The sequence below is a fragment of the Tachypleus tridentatus genome, chromosome 6, assembly GCF_004210375.1.
Source record: "Tachypleus tridentatus isolate NWPU-2018 chromosome 6, ASM421037v1, whole genome shotgun sequence".
Classification (NCBI taxonomy): domain Eukaryota; kingdom Metazoa; phylum Arthropoda; class Merostomata; order Xiphosura; family Limulidae; genus Tachypleus; species Tachypleus tridentatus.
Genome location: NC_134830.1, coordinates 10,696,650 through 10,710,546, shown reverse-complemented (window position 1 = coordinate 10,710,546; position 13,897 = coordinate 10,696,650). Strand labels below are relative to the sequence as shown.

At 32.1% G+C, this 13,897-nt stretch overlaps 1 pseudogene across 1 annotated transcript in view; it reads right to left on the bottom strand.

Annotated features, from left to right (window-relative positions):
* The window catches only part of LOC143251926 (exosome complex component 10-like), a 69,427-nt pseudogene extending 56,083 nt beyond the window's left edge, over positions 1 to 13,344 (bottom strand). The window contains exons 1-4 of the transcript XR_013028712.1: positions 13,157 to 13,344; positions 9,351 to 9,487; positions 6,592 to 6,703; positions 3,679 to 3,783 (exon numbers count right to left, since the gene is read on the bottom strand). The product of XR_013028712.1 is annotated as an exosome complex component 10-like (transcript). The remainder of the gene's footprint in view (positions 1 to 3,678; positions 3,784 to 6,591; positions 6,704 to 9,350; positions 9,488 to 13,156) is intronic.
* Between the last annotated feature and the right edge of the window lie 553 nt (positions 13,345 to 13,897).

Below are 13,897 nucleotides of genomic sequence, written 5' to 3'. Positions count from 1 at the left end.
TATGTTGTTTCTCTTTATTCGACAGTATATCGGCCTCCATGGATCTTGCCCCGAGTAGAATGGGCAGGTCTATGTCAGTAAATAAAGATTCCAGTGACTGCAGGTGTGTACAAATGATCATTCTGCATCTAGGAGCCAAAAAAGAAGATGGACCCGAGGAAACACCAGAAGCCAGAGCCACTAGAAGGAATAGGGGACAGATAAATGCCAGCATTGACTTGTTAACTCTCTTAACCACAGAGGGCAAAAGATTCTTCATGTGGTTTGAAAACGATTCTGTCAGAGGCATGAAGAGATCTCCCTGCACTTCTACTGTAGCAATGGAACGGAGTGCAGAGCATAACCTCAGATGGAGTGGTGGACAGTAACTTTTGAGAATCAGAATAAGAAATACCACGAACTGTCTTTAAACACTATACTTCTGTTTCTCCATCCATCTGGGACAAAAAATAAAGTAAGGGGGTGAGAGTCACTAACATTAACACCTGTAGGATCATGGTCCTTGCCACCAAAATGAGCACACATCAAGGAACCACAACATGATGTCTTCAAGTGACCAAAGAACTGGCAATGGAAACATCTGAGAGAAACTGGAACATATGGCTGTACCTTGCAATTTAGATAACTCCACCAGCAAAGATATACTTCACTATAGAAACTCCTTTGGTAGAGAAACCAGCAAGGATCTCTAACTTTGGGATATTTTTCAAATTTCTCTCAACAATAACTCCTTGTGACAAATTCAAAGAAGCATAGAGAATCACCTCAAATGGCATATCCCTAATGGCCTTCAAATGCAAGAGTTCACTGTGTTTTGGAGTGGATGTTTCCAACAAAATGTCTCCAGAACATAGGGTTTTGACTGATTTAGGAAAGCCAGCAAGCCACTCTAGTCCCTTCTGAATAAATAAAGGGAGACATTTGCCCTTCAGATTTGTCTGATAAAGAATGTGATATCAGAAAATGAAGTACAGGTGTTGAAGAAGTTAAAGATTGCTGTTCAGAATCTTCAAGATGGAGTTGTTTACCTGTGGTCTGTTTTTATTATTTGGGGGATCGATATTAAAGAAAGAATATTTCAGTGCCCCCTTACCATACCCACCATGGAACCCTACAAGGGGATGCAAAGGCCAAAATGGTGTGTTACGAGTTTCATACCCCAACCACCAGGATCCTCTCCTCCCTTTCACAAGCCAACATGCACAGCAAACACATGGGTAGATGTTTAGATCCCAGTGGAGGTAAACTGAAAGAACAGAACCTTCTCTGGGATGTCCCCTTACCACATATAGGAATCCACACTGAGACATTATTGGGAAAGAACTGTCTATTCTATGGTAGAAGGAAGGTATCTGAACAACAAATGAGAGGACTTGTGTGGCTGGTCTAGTTCTAACTAACACCTGTACTCCTGAGAACCAACATCCAGGAGATGGTAAAAGAAGGGTGCTCAGCTGGAGGGGTGAACTGCATATTAGCAGAAATTTTCTAGTCTATAATCAAACTAAAGTGGTGCTACCAATAGTGTGCAACACAGAATGGCTAGTATGAACAAGGACATAAGGACGAAGATGGGTGGATAAGCATAGAGGGTATGGCCACTCCAATCCTGTCTGAGGGAAATGACAGCTACAGCATGGTATGTGAAACTGGGGACCAAAACCATGGGAAACTTGGAATTCAGGTGGGCCCAGTTCCAGAGCTCTCCACTGAGAACACAACCAGCCTAAAACCTGTGATTTATAATGTAATCAAATTCAGAGCAGCCAGTATATAACATGCCAATATACAAATATGATGGCTGCAGACCAAAGACAGGAAGTTCAACATGTGGAAACAGAGATTCAACAGTATCCCTTGCCAAGTGATGTATGAGATAACTGTTAAGTAGTTTGAATGGATCATAAACAACCTGTTTCAAAGGAATGTAAATACGTGAGTCATGGTCTGACAGAGTGAGCAGTTCCAACAGAATCCTATGCAAAGATAACTTCATAACAGACCAACAGCCCAAAATCTTCTGCATGTCCAGATATGCACTCCAACCTGAAAGAGAAGCATCCACAGAAAGTAGAATTTCCAGATGAGAAGGAAGAGGAACATCCAATTAGGTAGTGCATCAATCCAACCACCAGGTGAAGTCCACATGAAGGTAAATAGGATCTATAATGATGTTCCACTGAAGAGGTTTTATATGGGCTTGACCAATGGGAATAATAGGTCTCCAAAAAAATGCATATACTATCTTTCACACAGTTGAAGATGGAGAAGAGAAAAATATAAACCAGAACTTCAATAGACTATTGAAGGTGAAAAGGCAGGACTCAGCTGAGACATGAATTGAAAAATGTTCCAAAAAAGAAAAAGTTACTGAGTGGTAAGAGGAAGAACTTCTCCATCTTGACTATCCAAACCACCCATGGAGCCTCTCAAAGAAGAAATTAAGTGTGAGTGAAAGAAGCTAAGAACAGTCAATCATCACTGTAATGGTAGAAATGAAGGAAACAGGCAAAGGCCTTTAGCACCAAATAAAAAAAATGTATGAAGCTGAAGATAGTCCAAGCAGAAGAACCCAGAACTGGTAGACACAACCTCAACTGACGAAATGAATAAAATTCCATAATGTTGGAGAGATGGGAATGCAGAGGTAATCATGCAAGACATCTAACAGTGTCTAACAAAATAAGGAGACAAGATAGACTTTACAGGAATCAAGGAAGATCTAGGAAGCAGTTCAAGGAAGAGAGATTTATGATGTCTCTGGACTTCATGGGGGATATAAACAAATGGGTATAAAAACCAAGCTGTGAATGAATCCCCTGTTCTATAGTACCCTTGTAAAGAAGATCAAGAGCCCCCACAGAAAGTGGATCCCAATGAATGAGGAACATGGGATGTGGGAACAGAGAGGATGGGAATTGAAATGAAGAATGTGCCCTTCAGAAAGTACCCTTAGAACCTGTATCACTGTGACAGACAAATTTGATTTTCATGTTTATGAAATATCTTTTTGTTGAAAAAAAATTCCTAAGAAATGCCTGTTTTTTAAACTGTAAACTTCTTAAAATTCGTTTGCCTTATTCATGAAGAACAAACCGCATCCATAAAAGCACCTTTCCAAGTGTTTTCTAAAAAAAAAAAAAAAAAAAAAACACTTTTGAAGACATCTTACGATTAAAGGCAATATTAAAATAATACAATAAACATTTTCTTACCATTATTCTTGTTTATATACAGAGATACACAGCAACTTTCTTTTATTAACTTTCAATAACTATTCAGTTTGAAATTTTAATGGCAAAACATTGGTTAAAATCTACATGATTACACTTTTCTTACACTTAGTTACTGTTTCACTGATTGTGGAATGTTTCACTTACACTTAGTTACTGTTTCACTGATTGTGGAATGTTTCACTTACACTGATTGTGGAATGTTTCACTGTTTCACTGATTGTGGAATGTTTCACTTACACTTAGTTACTGTTTCACTGATTGTGGAATGTTTTACTTACACTTAGTTACTGTTTCACTGATTGTGGAATGTTTCACTTACACTTAGTTACTGTTTCACTGATTGTGGAATGTTTTACTTACACTTAGTTACTGTTTCACTGATTGTGGAATGTTTTACTTACACTTAGTTACTGTTTCACTGATTGTGGAATGTTTTACTTACACTTTGGTTCCAACTGGTGTTGATTTTTGAACTGCCATTGACTGTGGCAATCACAAGCTCTTCTTGTTTTTTCTTCAAACCAGAAGCTTCATCAAGAGCTGTACCCTGTGGAGACATCATCATTAAGTTTCTAAATAGTTTTCAATAACTTTCATTGAGCTGCACACTCTACTTGACTATTACTTCATGTTTTGATATTATAAATGACTTGTAATTTTTTTTTATTAAGGTTTATTTGGTAATTCATTTTGCATACTTTTTTGCTGTCATCACTTGAACAGTTGCTTTGTGTACATAACATTTGGCCTGGCAGGGCTATGGGTTAAGGCACTTGGCTCGTAATTGGAGGGTCGTGTGTTCGAATCCCCATCACACCAAACATGCTCGCTCTCTCAGTCACAGGAGCATTATAATGTGATGTTCTTTTCCACTATTTGTTGGTAAAAGAATAAGCCAAGAGTTGGCAGTGGGTGGTGATGACCAGCTGCCTTCCCTCTAGTCTTACACTGCTAAATTAGGGACAGCTAGTGCAAATAGCCCTCGTGTAGCTTTACGCAAAATTCAAAACAAACCAAACAACATTTGTATCACATTTCATGTTAAAGTTTTTCATAAAAATGTTGTCAAATTTTAAATTTAAGTACTTTCACCCTTTTCACAGGGCATTATTTCCTATTCACATTAAGAGGTTTTACTGTTTGTTCATTTGTAACTAAGCAAATCTAAAGGAAGAGTTTTTAGTGTTGTAAGCCTACAGACATACTGCTATGCCACCGAGAGGCTGGTTTTACTAAATTACATCCAAAGTTTAATTAAAGTACTTCATTATCATGTTATACAAATAAACTTGGATTCAAAATATAGCTAATAATCCAAGTTTCAATATAAGTTTAAAATCTTAATTTTATAAGTCAATATTTAAAAAAATTCTCAATTTCACCTACTTCAAAAATTGTGAAACTTACTCTCGAGATATCCCCTTTTAATTTATTTATCACCCCTCTGAAAAATATGGAATTTGAAATAATTTACTCCTCCGTCAGGTATAAATATAAGCATAATTTTTGGTTACAGAGGTTTAAACTAGATAATCAACACCCTTTTACTGTAAATTAAATACATGTAAAAACATTTCAAATCCATTCTTTGTCTGCTACACATTTAAATGCTGAGAAAGACTTATTCAGCACCAGAGATGGCAAACTGATCTCAGCCTACAGTAGCCAAGAGATACATTAAGTACCTACAAAAATCTAAATAACTGCATGAAAAATGCTACAAATATGGCAAGATACCTTACGAAATCACAACTGACATTCATAAATACAAGAGGGTTGATAAAAAACAACCCACTAATTTCACTTGTTTAGCTTGTTTTTTTCTTACGATGACAAATGTTTGAGCTTTAGTTCAGATTTTGATATTAGAAGCTAAATTGTTTGAAGATATCATAGCTGCTGTTCCTTCAGCTTTGAAAAACTTTTATTGTTGCTGTTTTCTATTTTAAAAAAAACTGCATATTCTTTATGTCTTGAATAAATGCATGTCTTTTTCACAACACAATACAGCATATCTATTAAAATATTATAATTTCATAGCTAATAAAGAAATCTAAAATATTTCTTAACTAATGAGAAGTAAAAATTAATACTGAAGTGGATTTAATGCCCTTATAATACACATACTGCACAGATAATGTAACTTTTATTAACATCAATAGCGGATCCTATTCTGTTACATATTTTAGTGTAAAAACTCCCAAAACAATCAGATGATTTGGAATGAATGTCATAGCCAGCAAAGTAAAACTATAACACTTATCAGCTTCTAACACACATATAAACACAGCAACAAAATTTAGGTGTAGGAAAGAAGTAAAACATGTATCTAGAGAATGGCAGGACAATATGGTGAAATGACAAGTGACATTCACATCCCACTAATTCTTCAGATTAGGATTAGACAACATAGAGCTGCTGTAAATTAGACAAAAAACAACAGAAAACAAAGCAAGTAAATGACCATTACGGTACTAATGGATACAGTATGCAGACAAAACTCAAAGGAGAGTTTAAGCTTGTACAAAAAATTAAAAATGTTTCCTTGTCATCCTAATTTCAGTCATAAGGGAGAGAAAAGCAAATGATAGGAATTTAAAAGTAGGAATCTGTTCACCATACAAGAAGGTTGAAATACAAGTTGAAACAGCACCATTGAAAGTATTTCCAGCTGAGCAGGGAAAAACATGAGCAGCAGGAACAATGAGGCCTAATACTTGTGATAAAAATCATATTTGGTAATATATTTGTTTACCAACTTTTATTTAATCACATAATGAGATATTTTACACATCAGTTATGTGTATAAAACTTTCCAGATTCATTCTTTGATTGCCACAAGTTACAGTCAAGAAAGACTTCTATTCAGTACTAGGGATTACAAGCTGAGCTCAACCTACAACAGCCAAAAGTGGATCATACTGAGAACATTACATCCACCACTCAGTTTATTTGGACCTCACAGCTTGAATAAAAACAGAAGATGAATTTTTAAAAAAAGTTGTAATGTCCAAATAAACTTTAGAACATTGTGGTTTTTCTCAACAGGTAAAACATTCAATTACTGTCCATAAAATTAGATTGAATAAACACATTTCACATTTCTGATACACATAAAACTGAACAGTACTTCTTGTAACATTTACAAAAGACTCTTCATAAGCATCAAATAATAGCAATTTTGATCCACAAAAATTGAAACACATTTAAACACCTTCCTAGCTACAATTTTATAGTAGTAGCAAATACTTCTGTGAATAGAACAACAAATGTATTTGATAATGTAATGGTTCCACACTCCCAGAGAAACTGAACATTTATATTGCATTTTTTATAAAACAATTATTTGTCTTACCACTCTCTCCAGGATAACATCATTTGAGTCCACAAGTATATCAAATTTATCATCCAGTTCCAATTTATCATTCATTATCCTTCCTCCTTGATGTACAAGCATTGATGACATACTAAGAAATAGACATTTACTTGTTAAAATAAATATAAATAAAATTATTATTTCTTAAGAATATTTTGATTTTTCAAAGTTAAATAAATCAGTTTATTTTACTTTGTGCAAAATTATGAATCAAATGTACAATTTTAATAATTTATTAAAGTTTACTCTCATGGCATTCAACTGCTAGTTTGATAGTTTTATCAAATGACACCCAACAGACAGCTGTTTGTGCAATCAGTAACCATAGTATTCACACCTCACTGTAAGAAATGAACTTCTTTTTCTGGAAAGTATTAAATGGGAAGTGTTCATTCAGATTGTGCTCTTTAGTCACAAATGATTCACTGTTAAGAGCTCAACATTTTCATACGTGCTACTGATATAAACTGTAATGATTTTATATATTAAAGAGTACTAACCTTTATGAAAAAAGTAACTTTTCCTTTTAAGAAGTTCAGTTTCTCAATGCTAAATTAACCCTTCACTACAAGCTCAGTATAAAATACACCAGTTTGTCCACACATTTGCACACTAAGTATTTGTGTTATACCTTTTGATACAGTACATGTATCTTCACAAAATTTGGTAGATTTTTAGTACAGATTACAAATACTTTGTGCATAAAAAATCAGATTTTTAGTGAAGTATTTTTACTAAAAATTTGTTTGTGAAAATAGTCTGTTTCATCACTAATCTGAGTGCAAAGTTGTGTTTAAAAAACTATTCTTCATCCTAAAAAGTTCAAATATTATTTGCACAATCTCTTAAACCTCCTAAATAAATTTAAAATGTTTGTTTTCAGTAAGACTTTATATTATGCTATTTTCTGTACTCTAACTATGTGGGGGTCTGTCACTTGACCAACCTTGTAACCATCATAAAAAAATTATGAAATATAAATTACGTTTTTTTCATGCTATAATGGCTACATATTATAACACAAAAATAAAACTGTTAGTCTAAGTAGCTTCAGTCTCATAATGTTATATATTTATATTAATATTCTAGTCTTGAAAAGCTAATAACACACAACTTATATTTACAAGGTGCATGTACATTCATGTTATGTATCCAATACCATAAAACTATAAAACTGACCTTTATTCTTCCCTGTGTTAGCTATGTTTTAGCAGACTAGTATTTTGCAATGCACAATCACACTTCAATCAGTATATATATACAGATTACTACTATTTAGAAATAAATTAGTAAACTTTTTTTTTTAAATAGAACAATAAATCAAGAAGTAAACAATCATTTCTTTTCACTACGACCTTTCAACTTGGCTGCTGCTGACCATAGGTTGCCAAGCCTTTTAAAATTTTGCACATGGAGGATAACAAACAAAATGTTTTAGGTTTTATACATGCAGTCGAATAACCAAAAAAATCATAAATAACTACACTGATACAATATAATTCCATTAGAATTTATTAAGATTGGTAACTAAGATGCATTTATATTTTAAAAAACGTGAATCTTCAAGCAGGTTAAAAACATGACCCACTTTCTTGAAATCTTGGTTTGAAAGAATATGGCAGTCTTTTCACATTAAAATGGCTGAGAAAACATTTATTTGGACATTCTAAGATGTCAATTGATTATTCACATAATATATTGAAGTGTGTAAGGAACCATTTCAAAAATGGAAACAGGTTATTGCAACCAGTGTTTGATCCAATACACAATTCATATCTTAGTAAAATAAAAATATATGAGGTCCTTATGTTATATTCTAGTTTTTTAACGAGTTCCTAATCTGTAAAAAATTATAGACTTACGATATTGACATCACAAACATCTGCCTTCAACATACCATGAGACTCAATAACATCTATATTTAGATGTGTTCTTTTAATATATTTACTTTCAAATTAAAAATTAACTAATATATAATAAAGTTTGAATTATTATCCACAATTTGATTCCAAAATTATTGACATAAATTCATAAAAGTAGTTCAATAAAATTTTAAAGGCAATTCAACAAACACAATGACAAGGCCTTTGACCTATGACCCATTATGAAAGGGCTAAAAAACAACACCAGTAAAAATATAATCACACACTCATGTACAGTCCTGAATAAAGTTGTGTTCTTTTCATGGGAGAAGTACTTTTATGTAAAACTGTACTTTGTTATAAAGAAATGGTTGTTGCACATACTATAATTATGTCTTTTAGTTGTCTGAATTTTGAATACCCAAAATGTGATATTTTTTGTGGATGTTCGTTTGTAGTGCCATTAAATAGTTGATACCACACTTCACAAGCTTCAATCACTGCTTTTTGCATTGAGACCTTGTATTGCAGTACAAAAGATGGCACCATTGTATTTATTATTTCAGTCACATAAATAGATATGCAGCAGGGCACACCATTGCTCTATTACATTAAGATAAACTGAAAGTTTCTTGGCTAATTTTTAGACTAGTCTAGCATTTATTACCAAAAATATATAAAGATGACTAACTTAATATGAATTCCATATGTATATATTACATATATTTTATAAAAAACCTGTACAATTTATATATACAAAAAAAATTTAATTTATAGAAGGATTTTTAATTATAACAACCTCATGCATACATTAATAACTATATACATCACAGTATAAAATCTCTGAGTTTGAAAATGTTTAAAGTTATTCCATACATGTTCAAAATGCATTTCCCCTCAGCATTCATCAGACGTCTAAAGCTTCCATAGCTGCTGTAATAGTCGTAATCATCTCCAGGAGCAGGAAGCCTGTAAGATTCTTTAATTGCAGTGAGAGCTGATCGTAAGGCATTCTGTAAGTAGCAAAAAACATATGGTAAGAACTGTCACTTAACAGATGTAAACATTCTGTTTCATCAATTCCTCACTTGAGTTCTAAAACCTAGAAGTATGTTAGTCAATAACCATGTAGTCAAAGCTAATGAAATCTATTTACCACTATAACCAAAACTGTAAAGAAATCATCAAGCTCACAAGTGTTTTCTCTTTATTAAAATCAATTTTATAAGTTAAAATTCAATATAACTAAAGGTATGTAATAAAATAGTTCAGAAAGAGCAAAGATTAAACACCAAATGCTTCTGAAGCATTAGAGATCAACATTCATAATATGATATAAAACACAAACTGTAGATGGTTCCCCTACCCACCCCAATATCTCTTAATTTGTCCATTTCAGGTTCAAACATAAGAGGAATGTAAAACGAGTATTTCAGATCTTTGAAGTTCAATTCTTTTGTCAAATGTTGCTCTAATTTGTGCTGACTGCTGATTAATTTTGAAAACTAATATTTATCACTCAAAACTATAATCGCTGTAACATTTACCTGTATGTTGCCAGATATCCAATTAAATTTACCATACTATTCTAATGAACTTCAATGGTTATTTAACTCAGAATACATTGTTAAATGTAGTTCAACTGAAAGCAAGTACAGTAGCTATATGTTATTCCAGTTTGTGTATTTTTATTTCAATGATCATAGTATTACAGTAGCTAGTACAGTAGCTATATGTTATTCCAGTTTGTGTATTTTTATTTCAATGATCATAGTATTACATCTACTTTCCCTTTCAGTTTCAATAGATTTTCCTCATTACAGAATATATCTCTCATTAGAGCATAATCACAGGTGAAGCTGTTATTTCAAAACTGAAATGTCATGGTGTTATTACGGAACACTTAAGAAAACTATAAACATGTCTTAAATAAGACTTCATACCAGCTTTTGCTTCATTTCTCATGTGACTGGTTTATTTGATAGTTTTGAAATAAAAGGAGAAAATACAAATCAAAATGATATTACTATAATCACGTAACTGCATCAGTGATTTGTCAGATCATTGTTAATAAAAACTGTAAGGAGTCACTGTTTGATAATTTCCAGATAACTTTCTGAATTACTTTTCTTAGTAATAAGGGTTAGATAACCTCAAAATAATGATAAAGCAGAGAATGAACTCTTGGTCATGATGAACAAAGAGTGGTTGTAACTTGAGATGTGGCATTGCTGCTCTTAACAATCAAATATTACATTATTTCAGGATTACAAATATGTAATATAATGTTATGTACTGTGCACAGAAAAAAAGGAAAAATTAAATAAAAAATGTAACCCATCCTAAAATGTTTAAGGGAACAAATTTGTTTGGAATATATTTCAAATTAGCCATTGAAAAAATATTTTGAATGCTGATACAGCCAATATCATTAAAATTAAACAAATATGAAAAGATTAACATATAAAATTACAAATATATAATATTTACAATTTTGCAAAATTATGCATTCAGGGATGAATACTGATCAGTCACTAATTTTATTTCAAATTAATCAAAAAATATTATTTAAAATCTCCACTTTTTCTTAACAAACTCATAAATATGTGATCACCTGTTTAATCTTGTTTCTAACTATTCACAATGTGATCACACATTTGATCTTATTTCTAACTATTCACAATGTGATCACCTGTTTGATCTTGTTTCTAACTAACTATTCACAATGATAATTATTGCTTACGCCTTCACTATTAGAATTTTAAAGGAAAAGAAAATTTAATAAACCAACATCTCAATTATCTGAACACAGTCTTCATCACCCATCACAGGCACAACTAAAATCCTAACATTACTCTTATTTATAAAAATCATAACTGTTAATTTCAAAATTTTCAGTCAACTGTTTTTTGAGTACCTTGACAACCTTCAATTAATTTCAAATAATAAGAAATTATAATGGAAATATTTCTGTTACTTGATACCAATCACAGTAACTGAAAACCAATGTGCTAATAATTACCTGGATAATTTTTTGTTACCAATACCACAACAGATCACTTTGTAAAGGCCAATTTTAGACCATTAAATATAGTAACATGAGTGTACACACACCATGTCATTGTATAATGCTCAGACATGGATGAAATACCAATGAAATAAAAATAATAAATATGTATAGATGTATACTGTTATGAGACTTGTGTTATTTAGACTAAACATTTGTGAGTTCATGTAAATGTTTCTAGTCAGTCTAGAATGAAAAAAAAATTATGTTAATTTAATTTTTTTTTATGATGTTTACAATGTCAATCACGTCAACCAAACCCATACAGAAATACAACACTAAAAATAACATAAAATATAAAGTGTTTTTTTCTGATAAAAAGACAAATGAAGAACACTTGATAATTATCTGAAAATTATTAGGTGGTTTTAAAGATTTCATATGTGAAATTTGATAATTCTTTGAGGCATACCAATAATTTTAAGCCAAAATTAAAATTACTTTCGACATTACAGTCAACACTAAAAAAAAACTGTATGAATAAATTGTTACTAAAACAAATTTAAATAATCTAACATTTTGTATACAAAAGCCTTGTAATTAATGCTTACCGATTACATGCAAAATATATAGTGTTAAAATTACATTATATAACAAGCACAAAATGGTTAAGATGTTGGTCTCTAAGACAGAGCCTGTCTAAAACCATTACTATTTACTGTAACTTGACCAACCATCTGAAAGTGGAGCCAACAAAAAGATGACTGATGTTATGAGCCAGGAAATTTCAATTTTCATCAATTTCTGTTGATACACTGATCCATTTGACAAACTTTCCTGACTTTAAAACTTTGTATCACTGAACTGTGATTAGAATATTTTTCTCAGAAATTCATGTAGTCCACAATAATGTGGGAGGGCACCACCTGATTACTGATCAGCAGCTCAATGCTGAATGGTCAATACATTGAGTTTTCACAATATAGCTTATCCAGAGTATCCTTCACACTGAACAAATACATACATAACCCAGCAGTAGAGAATTTACTATGACAAGCATACATCAATAACATGGCAAACACAAGTCTGTTCAGCATACCTGTTTCTACAAAAAAAATTTTCACAAACTGAGGATTACAATAAAAAACAACTTAATTCCAAGTGGGAAATTATTGATGTGGAAATAAATACTTTTAGATTTACTTGACAAATGAGATTTTCACCAACAATCAATTAATTGAAGTTGATACTGACTGGCATTACTGTGTTGCAAAGGAATTTGAAATTTCTGTAATTATCCTTGTAGAATAAATGTTAATAGTAACTGCATTAATGAGTTATTACATTGTGTTTTAGGAGGTAATAGAACTAATTGTATTCTAAATTTATTTCTTAACCAATTTCAAAAATTATATATATATATATTTACTTACCCGCATTTGAAATCAGTTTAGAGTTACAGCAAACAAAAATGTTTAAGAATGGCCTCACTAAACGTTTATAATATAAAGTTGTTCGTTAAAAAGACTAGCTTAAGCTATCTAAAACATTCTTTCAAACAATCATACACGTTATGTCTCACAGTTGCACTACAAAAATGCAAAGTACTCTACACCCTTCCTACTGAAACTTAACCACTAGGCATGCATGTACAATCCTAAATTTAAAAACATACCTGTGAAAATTCACCAACGTCCTTTACTCCAGGGAGTAATTCGAAAAAACTTTCTTTCTCATTTTCTTTGTATTCGCTCTTAGTGAGTACATTTTCAGAACGTTTATTTGTATTTAAACTTCTGATAGTACTACTATCACTACTATTGCTCGCCATCTTGAGTTTTTAATACGATACCAAAACCTGTAGTGTGAAGAAATTTAATCAAATGTTATGAAAAGAAAATACACACAAAACGGCATAAACTTATATTTTGTTTCAACGTAAAATGAATACCTGAATAAATTCAAAATAATGTTGCACATGTTCTCATAATTTTCTTACAAAAAATACGTTACAATAGCTTAGACAATATTTTAAGTTATATTTTAAGCTCATCAACACAGCTGAGAAATAACAAATGTTTTTAAAATATAATAATATATATGGTAATTTAGGCGTGGTTGAAATATTAAACCGTTATAGTTTGACTGTGTGGGTATTTGGGTATTGATGTTGTTAAATACCCAGGAGGGTCAGGTACATTAAACCGTTATACAGACTTTTGATTTGGTTGGTTTGAATTTCGCGCAAAGCTACACACGACGGTTATCTGCGCTAGCCATCCCTAATTTAGCAGTGTAAGACCAGACGGAAGGCAGCTAGTCATCACCACCCACAGCCAACTCTTGAGCTACTCTTTTACCAACGAACAATGGGATTGATCGTATCATTATAACGTCCCCACGGCTGAAAGGTCAA